The 17,692-nt window shown below is 37.0% G+C and overlaps 1 pseudogene; it reads right to left on the bottom strand.

Annotated features, from left to right (window-relative positions):
* Positions 1–882: 882 nt before the first annotated feature.
* LOC107828217 (uncharacterized) overlaps positions 883–17,692 on the bottom strand; it is a 53,709-nt pseudogene continuing 36,899 nt past the window's right edge.

The following is a 17,692-nucleotide window of genomic DNA, read 5'->3' as shown; positions in this document are numbered from 1 at the left end:
GTCTTCGTCAATGGTGGAATTTGAGATTGAATTGATTCAAGAAAAGTTTCACTTGTCAAGAATTTATGTTGTTGTTTCATTGCAATTCGAGATTGAAACTTCGCTATTTACGGCTTCACTATCTGAGTCGTTTTCTTCTTCTTTGTATGTATCTACATTGTATTTCGTTGTATGAGAGAGAATAAAATTGTTATAGCTTTTCCATATAAATAGAATTGATACAGCTTTTCTATCAAAGTTGTATTCATTAATACAACCATTATGGGCGAATGAATACAGTTGGTATAACTTTCCATCAAAATGTATTCATTGATATAACCACTATACCCGAACGAATATAGTTGATACAACTTTTTCATCAAAACTCTATTCATTGATACAACCTAGCAACGGATTGATACAGCGAGATTTGTATGCAACGAAATTGATACATTAGCTACTAACAATAATTAGGCAAATTATAATTACGTATGATAATTAGGCTCAAAATTATAGTGAAAGTTCCTCAAGAATGACTCATTTTGAGGCAATATACAATCTTTTAGCCAATAAATTTGTCGCTTTGCTTTCGTGATTAAATACATTTGAATGGTTCCAGGCTTCTAGCCTTCTAGGTACTCAATCTGAAACTTTTTTAAGAGGATACAAACTTCTTGTTAGCTATCAGGATGTTTGAACTTTTTTGGGTTGAGGGTCATTTTTTTTTTTGTTGTTGTTTCGTTTTTGAACTTTATGTGACACACGTACTGTGAGCTGGAAACTTACGGAGATCTTGATTACCAGTTAATGTAGGACTATCAGGCAATATACTTGCAATATGTACTAAGTTTAATCTCATTATTTGGAAAATATAGGAATCCAGAGCCGACGGTCTGATTCCACCTAGTGTTGACTACTGACAAAACTGTACCTAATCTTTTCAAGTGTGCATTGGGGTAGATTTCACTTATGATCATTCAATTATCTTTTAATTTCACTAAAGCCACTCAATTATTTTTTGTCACTTAAAAGTAACTAAACTTTATCATTATCACTTAAAAGTCATTTTGGCTCAAAATCCTACCATAAATATGACATAGCATAAACTTTAATGAGAAAAATCCAAAAATAAATGTCACATAAGCTTAAATGGATCATACCCACTTTAGATCCATTTCTTCCTTAATGTGATTTGACCCATAACCCAAATGGGTTTCAATAGGGGAAAAAACAGACACCCCTAATAAAAATTAGATCTTGTGATTCTTTTGTGGGGTTTTTATCGTATAAATACAATCTTTCTTTTGTCTAAACAATTGCAATAGGTTGTCTGTAATTGCATGTTCATTGTGAAAATAGACTCTTATTAGCCTTATTATTATTCTTGTATGCTTATGATACATTAATATATTATGTGAGATGAATACAATACTATTTTAATTTCACTAGAAAATTATAAATATGTTATGTGAGTTGAATACAATAGTATTTTAACTTCGGTAGAGCTATACAACGACTCGGATGGGGCATACAAACAAGATAATAATTTTTTAGTATAGAATAATTATAAATGAACATTATGTATAGAAAATGCAAGAATTTTATAGTATAGGATAATCATTTTAAACTAATGTGAAATTTAATATTTTTTTTATTGAAAGTATTTGGGTTATGGGTCAAATCACATTAAGGAAGAAATAGATCTAAAGTGGGTATGATCCATTTAAGTTTATGTGACATTTATTTTTGGATTTTTCTCATCAAAGTTTATGCCATGTCATATTTATGGTAGGATTTTGAGCCAAAATAACTTTTAAGTGACAATGATAAAGTTTAGTTACTTTTAAGTAACAAAAAATAGTTGAGTGACTTTAGTGAAATTGAAAGATAGTTGAATGACCATCAGTGAAATTAATCCGTTCAGAGAGCTTCTTCTATGCCAGTTCTTGCATCAGGTGTCACTAGAGTGCAGCTCAAAGCTAATTCCATGATAGATAACATACACTGCATCTTTGGGGCGGTTTGTTCATCCACTGGCCGTACCAAATTAGCATCCACCACCCTATGAATCTCACTTGGAAAAGAATCACTAACCCAACATCGTATGCTCAAGTCTCCAGTAAATATTTTATCACTTGGTCTCATTCGTGTAAACGCCTCCATCATCAAGATGCCAAAACTATAAACATTACAACTCGTGGATACTATTCCATCTTGGCCATACTCTGCGATTATGGTCGAAATAATTAGAAAAGCTTACCAATCTATATCCAGGGCAAAGAATTAATGTTTTGGGTACTCTAAGGATATGAGGAAGTTTTGAAGTTATAATACCTGGAGCAACGTATCCAATGGTTGCAATTGTTCTAGTTTGAACAAAAGTCTCCCCTGCACCTAACAATTTTGCAATTCCAAAATCACTGACATGACAAACCATATCTTGATCTAGCAAGACATTGTTTGGCTTCAAGTCACAATGCACCACAGGTGTTGAATAGCCATTGTGGAGATAGTCCATTGCAGATGCAACATCTATCATTATATTTAATCTCTACAATAAATCCAAGAACAAGTTGTGAGAGTATAGCCATTTATCAAGTGTCCCATTAGACATGTATTCCAATTCTAAGGCTTTAAAGTCAGGGTTGGAGCAACTAGTGATGACTTTGGTAAGATTTCAATGGTAGAGGTTTCATAGCATCTCACATTCTGTGTCAAAACTTTTGAATACACCCTCTAGTTGCACATTGAAAACCTTTGCTGCCAAAAGAGTACCATCCTTAAGTATCCCTTATGGACCATGCTAAAACTCCCATTACCAAGCAAGTTGCTTTCACCGAATCCTTCTATTGCTTGTTCAAGTTCATAATAGGAAATTCTTTCATGCTCTTTTACCAGAGACACATCTGCTTGACCTGAATTTTTCTTTTTCTTTCACAATCTTAAAAATATATGCAAGGGCTAATGCAAGAAATAGCAGGCCCACTCCCAAAAGGACGTACAAAACCAAGATTGCCTTCTTCCTCTTGGAAGATTTGATGACACATGGTGTGTTGGGAACCATGTCAAGCTAATAGAAGAAAAAGAATATTTAAGAGAGAAAAATAATAAATTGCACAAGACAAGACAAGATTTACGTGGTTCGGCAATTTTTGCCTACTCCACGGTCACACAAAGAATAACTCTTTATTAATTGAAGAGAGAAAGAAGAAGTTCTGGAATGATCTACAAATAAAAATGTAAACCCCTATTTATAGGCATTTGAATGCCCTGCCGAGGTAAGCGCTTACATCACAAGAATGTCGATGTAAGCGCTTACACCATATTTTCATCTCTTTTTGATTTTTCTTTCTTTTGTTTTGTCTACTTTCACATACAACAATAGGTTTGCTCCTATCAATCTCCACCTCAAACCTATGTTACATCAAGAAAGAAAAAAATTTTGCTATTCTCTGGTGGTGCCTTCACGCTATCAGTCTTGAAGGCTAACTGAGGCAACACACAACCTTAGTTTGTCAACACCGACAACTTTGGTCAACATGTTTGACGGGTTCTTTGATCCTGGTGTCTTCTGCAGGGAAAAAGTTCCTTCATTTATCAGCTCTCGGATATGATGATACCTCAACTACATATGCTTCGATCTTGCATGAAACACTGGATTCTTGGCAAGATGAATTGCACTCTGGCTATCGCTGAAAAGCTCACAATTGTCCTGCTCTTTACATAGCTCTTTAAGAAAATTCTTGAGCCAAATCATCTATTTTCCAGCTTCTTAGATTGTCATGTACTCTGCTTCAGTGGTAGATTTTCTGAAGTCTGGACATCCAAATAACAGCAGTACCACCCAAGGTGAACACGTAGCCCGTGGTACTTTTTCGACTATCCAGATCGCCGCCTAAATTTGCATCAGCAAAACCTTGCAAGATAATATTGCTTTTTTTTTTAAACAAAGTGTCATACCTGAGGTGACTTTGAGATATCGCAATATTCATTTTACACCTTCCCAATGCTCCTTTCCTGGATTTGACATGTATCTACTGACAACTCCAACTGCATGGGCTATGTCAGGTCTAGTGCAAACCATAACATACATCAAACTTCCTACTGCTGAAGCATACAGAACTTTGGACATGTACTTACTTTCTTCATCTGTCTTAGGTAATTAGTCCTTTGACAGATTTAGATGGCTTCCGAGTGAAGTGCTTCTAGTCTTTGCATCATGAAGACTGAACCTACTTAGTACCTTCTGTATGTACTTTTTTTTAGACAACTTTAAGGTTCCTTTCGACCCGTTTCTGCTAAACCTCATCCCAAGCATTTGCTTAGCTGGTCCTAAGTCTTTTATTTCAAACTCATACGCCAGTTGTTGCTTAACCAAATTGATCTCATTTATGCTAGATCCTGCAATTAGCATATCATCAACGTACAACAATAAAATGATATAGGATTCATCAAGATTTTTGATATAACAGCAGTGGTCCATCTCACATCGTGTGAAACCATTTTTATGCATGAATCCATCAAATTTCTTGTACCATTGTCGGGGATCTTGTTTTAAACCATACAAACTCTTCTTCAACTTACACACAAGGTTTTCTTTACCAAAAACTTGAAAACCTTCAGGTTTCTTCATGTGGATGTCTTCTTCAAGGTCACCATGCAAGAAAGCGGTTTTAACATCTAGCTGCTCCAAATGCAAATTTTCTGCAGCGACGATACTTAGCACCAACCTGATAGTAGTTAATTTGACTACATGAGAGAAGATCTCAGTGTAGTCAATTCCTTCCTTCTGCTGAAAGCCTTTTACTACTAATCGTGCTTTGTATCTCTTCTTACCATCATGCTCTTCCTTGACTCTGTACACCCACTTGTTCTGCAATGACTTCTTTCCTTTTGGTAACTTCGTAAGTATCCATATTTTATTCTTTTGAAGAGAATTCATCTCTTCTTTCATAGCTAGCTTCCAATTATCAAAGTCTATTACCTGCACTGCTTCAATAAAATGCTCTGGTTCTCCAACATCAGTTAGAAGTAAATAGTGAAGAGAGAGAGAGAGAGTAACCTATTTGGAGCATTCGTGACTCTTTTAGATCTCTTCAATGTAGGTTCATGAGTAACTAAACCCGAATTTGATTCAGGTCCCGATTTCAAATTTGGTTATGCATTTGATTCTATTTCTGGTTCCGGTTCTGGTTCTGATCCAGGTTCGACTTCTAGTTCTTCTTCAAATTCGGCTTCTGGTTCTTCATCTTCAATTTCAAAATAAGTTGTAATCCCTCTAGCCACTTCATTTTCTGAGATTTCTTCTAACTCAACTGTTTCAAATGTCTGTTTGCTGGTGTTGGTTGGTTCTACTTCAAGCTTGTCCTTGTACATCACATTTTCATTAAATGTGACATTCCTGTATCTTAGGATCTTTCTATTCTGATCATCCCAAAACCGATAACCAAAATTATCATCACCATAGCCAATAAAGAAATATTTCATGGCTTTAGGATCAAACTTATCTCTATCATTAGAGTTTACATGCACATAAGCAACACAACCAAAAATTTTCAAATGTAAGAGAGTTACCTCCTTTCCTATCCATACCTCCTCAGGAATTTCAAAATTCAGCGGTACAGAGGGTCCCCTATTTATGAGGTAAGCTGCCGTGTTAACAGCCTCGACCCAAAAATACTTCGACAATCCAGAATGTATTCTCATACTTCTGGCTCGTTCATTCAGGGTTCTGTTCATCCTCTCAGCAATGCCATTTTGTTCCGGTGTTCCAGGAACTGTCTTGATCATTCTGATCCCATTCTCCGAGCAAAATGCTTTGAACTCTTGGCTATCATACTTTCCTCCATTGTCAGACTTTAGACATTTTAGCTTTAGACTTGTCTGATTTTCAACTTCAGCTTTCCATATTTTAAAGGTAACAAACATATCAAATTTATTTTTCAGAAAATAAACCCATACCTTTCTTGTGGAATCATCAATGAAGGTGACATAATAGCGTGAGCCTCCTAGAGAAGTTACAGGAGCTGGTCCCCACACATCTGTATGCACTAGTTCCAGCTTCTCTTTCTTTGGCGTCCTTCCCACCTTTGAGAAACTAACTCTCTTTTGTTTCCCGTAAATGCAATCTTCGCACAAACCTAATTCAACATGTTTTAGGTTTGACAACTTCTTTTTGGATGCCAAAAGCTTCATTCCCTTCTCACTCATATGCCCGAGCCTCCGGTGCCACAATGTTGTATCACGACCATGATCAACTGTTGCTATAGTATCTCTTTGTATTGCAGTTGCATACAGTGTTCCCCTTTTGAAGCCTTGTGCCACAACCACATTCCCTTTGGTTATCTTCCACGATCCATTGTCGAATGTTATTTTATATCCTTCACCGTCAATCTGACCCATAGATATCAGATTTTTCTTGAGGCCAGGAATATGTCATACATTTTGCAATTTTCATAGCGTGCCTTGTGAAGTCTTTATATGAACTTCACCTTTTCCGGCAATGTCGAGAGGTTCGCTGTCTACTAGATAAACTTTCCCAAATTTTCCAGCAATATAATTATGCAATAATTCTTTGTATGATGTAGAGTGAAAAGATGCACCTGAGTCCAAAATCCAAGATTCGACTGGACTGTCTGCACAACAAATTAGTGCATCACCGACTTGTTCAGCAATTACATTTGTTGAATTTTCTTCCTTCTTCTTTGGTTCTCTACACTGGCTACTATCGTGACTCTTTTTATTGCAATTTCAACAAGTAATGTCCTTGCGATTTTTGGATTGTCCTCTTTTCCTTGACTTTGATCTACCACGACCATAACTTTGTCCTCTTTGGTTGATTCTCCCCCTACTTTCGGTACTAAAAGCAGATCATAGAGAATCACATGATTCTCTTCGGCGAATATCTTCGCTTAGAACCAAATCTCTAATATCATTCAATTTGAGTTTGGTACTTCCTGATGAACTACTAACTGCAGTTACTGTTGCAGACCAACTCTCCGGTAGAGATGATAGTAGAATCAACGCCCTGATTTTGTCATCAATTGTTATATTAACAGAACTCAACTGAGTTAATATTATATTAAACTCATTGATACGTTCCGTGACTGATCCACCTTCTGTCATCTTTAAGTTGAACAATCGACGCATCAAATAGACTTTATTTGAAGCAGATGGCTTCTTGTACATATTTGATAACGCCTTCATTATGCCTACAGTGGTCTTCTCGTTAATGATGTTCAACGTCACATTTCGTGTTAGCGTCAAACGAATCACACCAAGAGCTTGGCGATCTAATAGATCCCAATCCGCTTTGGCCATAGTCTCCGTTTTCACCTCGCTCAGATGTAAGTGTAATTTTTTCTAGTACAAATAATCCTCTATTTGTATTTTCCAAAATTCAAAATCTTTACTATTGAACTTGTCAATCTTAACCTTCCTTTCTTCCGATGCCATTTTTCGCAAAAAATTTATGTGAATAGTGCCTGTGAATAGTACGATGATCAATAGTGTCGCACTATTCTTGTAAATAGTACCTACACGAATATTGTACTTTTCTACCAGAATTATATGGTCTGTGCTCTGATACCAGTTGTTGGGAAGCGTGTCAAGCTAATAAAAGAAAAAGAATATTTAAGAAAAAAAAGCAATAAATTGCACAAGACAAGATAAAACAAGATTTACATGGTTTAGCAATTTTTGCCTACTCCACGGCCACACAAAGAATAACTCTTTATTAATTGAAGAGAGAAAGAAGAAGTTTTGGAATGATCTACAAATGAAAATGTAGACCCCTATTTATAGGCATTTGAATACCCTCCCGAGGTAAGTGCTTACATCATAAGAATGCCGATGTAAGCGCTTACACCATAAGAATGCCGAGGTAAGCGCTTACATCACAAGAATGTCGATGTAAACACTTACATCATATTTTCATCTCTTTTTGAATTTTATTTCTTTTGTTTTGTCTACTTTCATATATAACAATAGGTTTGCTCCTATCATGGTGACACGTGAAACTTAGAATCACCACAAAGAGCATCATTGGACAAGAAAGAGTGACTTGTGAGATTTGCAAGGACCACCAGTGGGAATCTCTCCACTGAGTTGGTTACATGAGATGTTCAGGTATTTGAGATTCATGAGAGCTTCTAATGACTTTGGAATTTCAAAACTAAGATTGTTAAAGAACAAATCCAAGTATTCCAAGGTCATCATTTTGCCAAATGAATCTGGAATAGGTCCATTTAATCCATTATGTGCTAGAGAAAGTTCGATCAATCTATCTAGACCCCCTAGATTGCTAGGAATCTTACTAGAAAAATTATTTTTTGACAGATCAAGGAGCGCTACAGCCTTTAAATTTCCCATTTACCGAGGAATTTACCCATTTAATAAATTGGATGAAACATTGAATCCTATGAGGTCTTGAAGTTCCCCCAAGCTTGAAGGTAAGCTTGAATTCAATAGGAATAATGAAACAGTAACACGCGCATGACATCTCCCTTCGTGCATTAACTCTTAAAATCATAAGAAACAATAGAAACGACACGGCATTACCCTTCGTGCATTAACTCTCAAAATCATGGCACGACATCACCCTTGGGGCATTAACTCTCAAATCATGACACGACATCACCCTTCGTGCATTATCACTCACAATATCGGCACGACATCACCCTTCGTGCATTATCACTCACAGTATCGGCACGACATCACCCTTCGTGCATTAACACTCACTCGCAATATCATGCACGACACCAACCTTCGTGCTTTACACTCTTTCTCACCCAAACAATAGAAATAATAATATTCCGGCAAGGGAACCAACAATAGAAACAATAACGTCCCGGCGAGGGAATCAGCTATAACCAATCTCGTTTCAACAGTTAACTCCACATAATAAATCTCAACTTGGGTCAGTACCCAACAATGGTCAATTACCAAGAAATATCATAAGTCTTGTTCAACATGGATAATCATCAATTTAAGCATGGACAATACATAATAAGAGTCACAACAATAATGGTATAAGACTCACGGGCATGCTTGACACCAACGTATAGATACTCATCACCATACCTATACGTCGTACTCAACACTAACACGTAACAATTAAGACCACAACACATATTCCCTCAAGCTAAGGTTAGACCAAACACTTACCTCGATTCCACGGTCAAAAATCAAGCCTCAATTACCGCTTTACCTCTCGGTTCCACTTCCAATCCGCTTGTATCTAGTCATAATTTACTTAATAACATCAATATATGCTAAATAAATTAATTATAATGCATGAATATAGATTTCCCAATGTTTTCCCCAAAAAATCAAAAATCGACCTAGGGCCTGCTTGGTCCAGCTCAGAAATTCGGACCAAAACCCGATTACCCATTCACCCTCGAGCCCGGATATACAATTGTTTTTGGAATCCGACCTTAATTTGAGGTCTAAATCCCCAAATTTCAATATTCCTAAGTTCTACCCAAAATTCTCAATTCCACCACGAAAACCCTAGATTCTAGGATGAAATCTTATAAAAAGAAGTTAAAGAGTGAAAGAAATGAGTTTAAAATCACTTACTTATGATTTAGGGAAGAAAGAGTATTTGAAAAATCGCCTCTTATGCTTTAGGGTTTTGAAAAAAAATGAAAATGGATGAAAAGTCCCATTTATATAGCCCTCACAAACCCTCAAATCATTGACCGCGAAAAAGGGCCGCAATCGCGAAACTCACCGCTGACAGCGAAACAACGGGCGCGGTCGCGAAAACTTTGGCCTTGCCCACCACTGACTGCGAAATCCCACCGCGACAGCAAAATCCCCAGCGCGACCGTGAAATTCCACTGCGGACCGCGAAACCGTAGGTTCAGAGACATGCAATTTTCTGGAATTATGCAGCACAGATCTTTTCCTAAGTCTATACACCCCGAAGTCTATGTATAACTCATCCGAGCCCTCGGGGCTCTAAACCAAACATGCACACAAGTCTAAAAATATCATACTTGCTCGTGCGATCAAAACATCAAAATAACATCAACAACTTTGAATTTAGCACCCAAAATTCATGAAATTCTTAAGAACGTTGAAATTTCCATTTTCTCAACTATGGGTCCGATTTATACCAAATCAACTCCGATTCTTACAAAATTTCACAGATTCGACTTAACTATTATTTTAAACCTGTACCAGGATCCGAAACCAAAATACGATCCCGATACCACCAAGATCACACACCATTTCATTTCCAAAAGTCCTTATATTTTCCAGCAAATAATTTTCTTTAAAAATTATTTTCTCGGGCTTGGGACCTCGGAATTCGATTCCCGAGCATACGCCCAAGTCCCATATTTTATTATGGACCCTACTGGACCGTCAAATTACGGGTCCAGGTCCATTTACCCAAAACGTTGACCAAAGTCAACTTTAATCAATTTTAAAGGCAAATTTCCATATTTTCCTTAAATTTTACATAAAAGTTTTTCGAAAACGTGCCTGAACTGCGCACACAAATCGAGAAGAAAGAAAATAAGGTTTTCAAGACCTCGAAATCCGAATTCGAATTTTAAAACACAAGATGACCCTTTGAGTCATTACAACAGGATCACAGAAAAGGTTATTCACCTGCAAGTTCAAGAACTCAAGATGTTCTAAATTACCAAGTGATTCAGGAATTGGACATGCGAAATCATTATATGAGAGTTCAAGTATTCTGAGTCTTGAAGAATTTGATATAGAAGCAGAGACAAAACCATTTAGATTATTCTTTCCACAATAAAATTCTTCTAGGCTGGGCAATCCGCAGCCTAAACCTGAAGGTAAGCGACCTGAAAACCTGTTATCGTCAAGTGATAGAATATACAGGGCTGACATGTTGAAAATTCTTGCAGGGATGAAACCAGAAAACCCATTCCCGGTTAATGTCAACACTTGTAGATTCTTCAGATTACCTAGCTCCATTGGTATCTCTCCTGTCAAGTAGGGGAAATATATCAGTAACAATTAGGCAACATAGAAAAAGAAAGAAAATTTCAGATTTTCGGTAAGGAAATATCATAGTACCTTCCAAATGCTGTATTCTAAGAAATAAGTTTGTAAGAGCTGTTAGTTGCCTAACTCTCTCGGTACAGTTCCAACGAACTCATTTATAGACAATGACAAGACTTGAAGCTTTATGCATTTTCTAGGTCTGGTGGAATAACGCCATCTAGATTGTTGACTGAGAGGTAAAGCCTTTCCAAGTTTGGAAGATGGTCACATATAGTTGTTGGAAGCTTGCGAGTAAGATTGTTTCCAGTAAGACCAAGGCGTTGCATTGTTGTAATGTAAAAGATAGATGGTGGTATAGAACCAATAAGCTGGTTCCCTTCCAAGTTTAAATTAGTTATGTAACGAAGATTACCGAGTACTCGAGGGATCTCTCCTAATAGAGAATTTTCTGTTATCCTCAACACTTGCAGCTTTGTCAGATTGGAAAGAGATGATGGGATTTTTCTAGAAAATTGATTGCTCGAAAGGTACACAAAGCGAAGGTTGGGTGAGTCCGGAACCCAACTGTCGTTCTTTTGGACTCAAAATATATAAATAGGTGGGAAAAAAGGTGACATTTTTATGTATAGCGCCATAATACTTGGCGCTATACATTAACATTAACTGTGTCGTTAATGTATAGCGCCAAGTATTGTGGCGCTACACTGCAAAACCTGACACGCCCAGGTATAGCGCCACAATCCCTGGTGCTATACCCCTTTATAAAATTCAACCGTCTTCTTCATCGTCTTCTGGTTCTCCTCTTCCTCAATTTTTTACTCCCCTCCCAATTGTTGGTCCCCCAATACCCGCTGCCCACAATTTAAAAAAAAATAAAAAATTCTAGGTCCTCCCGTTACATAATAGTTGAAGAACGTAGGTCCCACATTCGAGTAGAGCTTCATATTATTGTTGATTCACACTTCCGGAGTCAAAATTTCAATCTATTTGCTTTCCGAAAATTCTAAATCGAGGTATTTCGATTTATTTTAAGTTGAAACTTTGATAATAATGCATATTATTTGATTTGTATGTGTTCTATTTCGGTTTGTATTTTTTTTTTCGAAACTAGCATGTTAAATTTATCCAGATTTAATATTAGTGTTTTATAAAAAAATATAAATTTATCAAATAAATTTGTGTGTTAATATCCTGATTTATATATATGTATTTTCGTGCCTTTTTGTGTTTTATTTGCAATTAAATTTATTTGTTGTTTATGTTTAGTTTAGATTATTTTTTAGCGTAATAAAACGTAGACCCTTTTAGCGTAGTAAAATTTAGAGCCTTGTAGCGTAGTAATGCGTAGTATTTCCTGAGCCTCAAAATATCGAGCCCGGAACCCATAGGTATATATATATATATAATTTGTACAATTAAATTATTAAAAAAATATGAATTTAAATTATAAAAAAAACACATAATTATTAATGATCGTTTGGTGCCACTGGTCCTCAAAATATCGAGCCTGGAACCCATAGGTATATATATATATATATATATATATATATATATATATAATTTGTACAATTAAGTTATTTAAAAATATGAATTTAAATTATAAAAAACAATACATAATTATTAATGATAGTTTGGTGCCACTGGTCCTCAAAATATCGAGCCCTGAACCCATATATATATATAATTTGTACAATTAAGTTATTAAAAAATATGAATTTAAATTATAAAAAAACACATAATTAAAAAATATGAATTTACAGTTGACGATATGGACGCGACTATACATCCCGGCCCTTGGACGTTGGATCAATTATCCCTACAGCCCTAGCATAGATCCGAGTATGTATGGGACGGACAGTTGTTGACGTAGACTTTCCGGGCCAGGAGAGTGGATCTATTGTAGGAGTTTTTGAGTCCTCCCCGCGTTCTACATCCCTGCGTGGTCCATTTCCTCGAGGAGATCGGATTATATAGGATTATTAGGATTGGCCGGATACAGATCGACTATGCTTTGATCACGGCCTTGATTGAGCGGTGGCGACAGAAGACGCACACTTTCCATTTGCCCATCGGCGAGGCCATCATCACACTCTAGGACGCTGAGATTTTATATGGCCTGTCCGCTGATGGCTTGCCAGTTTTACTGCCTGCGACCATGAGATATTATTCGCGGCAGGCATATTGGGATATGTTGCATGCTCACGGGTTTCATGCTAGAGGACGAGGAGGTAGCGTCTGGGTCCAGTCGTATATAGTTGGTCCCCATTAGAGACCACCTAGTGCAGATCCACCATACTATCACTGACGAGTTAGCGGAGGTGGATGTACAACGATATACGAGGATGCTGTTGCTCTTTCTATTTGGGGGAGTCTTATTCCCGAACACTTCGAGAAACCTAGTGAGCCTCCGTTTTTTGCATCATATTGCCCGGTTCGAGGATACAACCATCTACAGCTGGGGACGTGCTATCATCTCATATCTGTTGTCACACCTCCTTTTTCGCTCGCGCCGCCCGAAAGGGGCGCGAAAGGGAGTTTTTTTCCAATTAAAGGACAATCGAAACGGGATTTATTTATTTATTTCAGAGTCGCCACTTGGGAGTTTTATGGTGTCCCAAGTCACTGGTTTTAATCTAGAATCGAGGAAAAGAATGACTCTGTTTAACAGTCTGCGCACCAGAAATCCGGATAAGGAATTTTGTTAACCCGGGAGAAGGTGTTAGGCATTCCTGAGTTCCGTGGTTCTAGCACGGTCTCTCAACTGTCGTATTCGGCTTGATTATCTGATTTTATACAATTATGAACTTATGTGCAAACTTTAAACTCTTTACCGCTTTTATTATTATTATTATTTTAACGGAGAATTACAACATTGTGAAAAACGTATCTCGAACTGCGTCACATCAATATACCCGTGGTTATCGACACATTTCGACTCTGTTGAGATTTGGATTTGGGTCACATAAATGTGCACCCGAGCTTAAGAAAGTAAATTGTTAAAGGCGCGCCTAAAGCGACTAGCATATCATTATTTTGGGTAAGGCCGTGAAATTTGCTAAACGACCGATCCCGAAGTCTATACAATTATTAACCAATTATTGAGGGCCCCACAACTTGTGCGTTTTATTGGGCGAGGCTCATCTAATTTATTTTTAAAGGATAATCCTAAAGTGCCTATATTTTTTCTATTAAATTTGTCTCTAAAAATGAAAGAGAAAGGGTCCTAATTTATTTACATGCTTACGAGTTGTTATAGTCGGGTTCCGAACTCAATTTGTTAAATCAAGAATGTAAACACAATATGGACAGCCCGTTGGCCAACGTGGACCCATGCCCAACATGTATGGCACAAAACTGGACCTGGGCCATCTCATTCACATGTTACTACCTAGTTACATTATACTATGCATGCTCTCAGTTTGTCAAATTAAAAAAAACTTGGCAATCTAATTTTAATCCTAAACCATTTACATGCTGAAATTAATCAATAGTATCTAGCTAAACAATATTCCTACAAGTTCCGAAATGGTCTATTCGTTTAATGAGCTAACTGTTGAATGTTTAAGAATAGTCTAAATCAGCTAACATGTTTTTTGAGACATTATAATCATCAAACAATAACGAACTATCTGAACAGAGTTACTACACCATTTTTTTAGCAATACATAGACAGTTCGTCCACTAAGCTACTGTCAGATGTTCCATTATATATTAAACAACTACATGATTCTGATTAGAGGAAACTAAATAATGTATATACACAACTAAAATTCAGAATATAACTAAGATAAATTCAGAACTTCAACTCTTCATTTCATATTCATGCTTCATGTTTCATGTTTCAGTTTACAGTAATCAGCGTGTCAGTTGTGTACCTGATATTGGAAGTAAAAGAAGAGGAAGATCAGCAGAAATGTAGTAGCATATAACAACAGCAACACCCCGCAACCAGTAACAACCAGCAATGAGAAACCATTGATAGATTTTAAAATCAAACAAAAATCCAGCAATAACCAGTGAAGTAGTAGCAAATAACCAACCAAACTCAAAGAACAAATCAAATGAAAATCCAGAAACACCAACAACAATCAACGGGCAGAAACAAAGTGAATCTTTTTTAGATTGAAAGACCAGTTAATGTTTAACCCTTAAATTCTGACCCCTCTGTATATCCAGTGTATGCAGATTGTATATCGGGTGTATACTACTCTCTCTTTCGAATCTTTTTCGAAATGTTTTCTCAATATTCAGCCAATCCTTTTTTTTTCTTCTTCCCCCTTCTCTCTCGAATCCCCCCTCTTATTTTGTGTCCAGCCCTCCCTATTTATTTACAATTCAAGCCTTTAAACTAAATCCCACTATCTTCTACCCATCTCCCTTTATCTTCCCACTACTTAATATTTTGTCCCCCACTATATTAAATAATTACATTAGTTCCCACTAATACATATCTTTTCCTTATTTAATTCCCTTATTGCCCCACTACCGCATGCTTTGTCCCCCACTATATTAAACAATGTATTAATTCCCCACCATTATGTTTTGTCCCCCCTACGTATTATTTTATTATTATTTAAATATTATTTAATACTTAGTGGTCAGATCACTCATTAGTTATTTTTAAGACTCCTTTAAAATCCCGAAAATGCCCATGAAAATACTGTAATTTACCATTCTACCCCTGAAAATACTGCAATTTACCATTCTACCTCCATCAGCTATAACCAATTCACCTAATCAATCTAACCAAAATACAGCAGCTATAACCAATTTCTAATCAAATTTCGTCAACAAATTTAGGCTAGAAACTCAATATTTTTGACTGAACAATATTTTTAACAACAAACATACTTTCAGATTCAATAACAGTAACAAATTGAACATAACAAACAAGTAGATTCAAATCACTAAACTCAATAATCAATTGAACTTTAAATTAAATCTAACAACATGATTAAACTAAACACTTCTATATTAAAACTAAACAAGAACATAAAACAAACTGAAGAAATAATCAAGAAATGATAACAACGAACAAGAAAAGAATCAAACATATACTGATTTCAAATATGAGAATATCAAACAAAATACGGACAGAAATGAAACTTAAACCAACTAACCAGAAATGAACAACGACAAACTCGAACGGAAACAAAAAACTCGGACAACAACCTCGACGTACCGGATCTCGACTCAATGAAAAACCCACCTTCTCTTTTAACCTTGATGAACTCAGACTGGACCTCACCGAACGACGAACAACAACGGACTCAAACAAAACCAAATGAAACCTTGACAGAACTTCGCCGGACTTTAACTGGACTGCCTCGCTTTTCCTTCGTGTGTGTGCGTGTGGTCATGGAAGCAGCAGCAGTGGGGCTGTGTGTTCTTTGCTGGAGGTCGACGAGGCAGCTGGGAGATGAAGCAGAAGAAGCAGCAACATTTGGTTGGAGCTTGACGAAGGCAGCAACAATGGTGTTATGGTCGTCGATGGGGTTCATTTGGACGTGAGCTGAGGGAGACGACGAAGAAGTAGCAGCAGCGATGGGGGTTTGTTTGGATGACGCATGCATCCATGGGAGGTGAAGAAGCAGCCATGGTGGTTGACTGGTGCTCGGCGGAGCTCGTCAATGGCGGACAGGAGCGCTGTGGCTTTAGCCATGGGAGGGAAGCCATGGGAGCTTGGGACGAGGCTGGAGGTCGTTTGGACTGGTGAAGACGTATGAGGGGTAGGTTGGACGCTGGTGGTTGCTCGACTGAAGAAGAGAAGGAGGGGGGTTGCTGGGTTGTTTGGTCGTGCATGGACGACGTGGGGGGGGGCAGTTTGGAGGAGGTGGGTGGTTGAATGGAGGAGGGGTTGGTTGCTGCTGGTTGGGCGACGAAGTAGCTGGGGAAGCCATGGGAGGGGTTCGTTAGAGCAGGAGCAGTGGGGAAGGAGAAGAAGAGGGGGGGTGTTTTTTAGGGTTTTGGGGAAAATGAAGAATGAAAAATGGGAAGGGGGGTAACTTGTTTGGGTTATGGGGCGGACTGGGTCGGGTCGACCCAGTGGGGTTATTTGATTTGGGCTATGGTTGATTTAAATTAGAAGGTGGCCCAATCCGATTTTCTTCCTCTTTTATTGCTTCTTTTTCTTCTTTTATTTTTCTTAAACTAAACTAAATTCTAAAAATCCTAAATTATCATATAGAACTAAATTACTTTATAAAAGTGCAAATTAACTCTCAATAACAATTAACACACAATTAAATAGCAATTACGATAAAATTACACAATTTGGACATTAAATGCTAAAAATGCAATGTACAATATTTTTATGATTTTTTTGTTCTTGTAAAAACAAACTTAATTATTTCTAATTGTAGAATTAAATCCTAAATGCAAATGCGACATATTTTTGTATTTTTTATTAATTTAACAATTAAACATGCATGGACAAAATACAAATAATTATCCAAAATGCCACGAAAATTCTCAAAATTGCACACAAAGGAAAATTGTTTTATTTTGAATTTTTGGGAGTAATTCTCATATAGGGCAAAAATCACGTGCTTACAGCTGCCCCTTTTTGTCCGAAAACACGAAGAGTTTTCGTGCAAAGATAAAGTGAGCAATTTTTGCCCATCCGAGTACTCCGTGTGAAGCATTGTTTTTGAAAAAGATTTAACCGAACCTTTGCTTCAAAGGTTTCCTACATATCCCTGGCTAGAAGGGAATCAAGTTAATG

Source organism: Nicotiana tabacum, chromosome 3, assembly GCF_000715075.1.
Source record: "Nicotiana tabacum cultivar K326 chromosome 3, ASM71507v2, whole genome shotgun sequence".
Classification (NCBI taxonomy): Eukaryota; Viridiplantae; Streptophyta; class Magnoliopsida; order Solanales; family Solanaceae; genus Nicotiana; species Nicotiana tabacum.
This window is presented reverse-complemented; position numbering and strand designations above follow the sequence as displayed.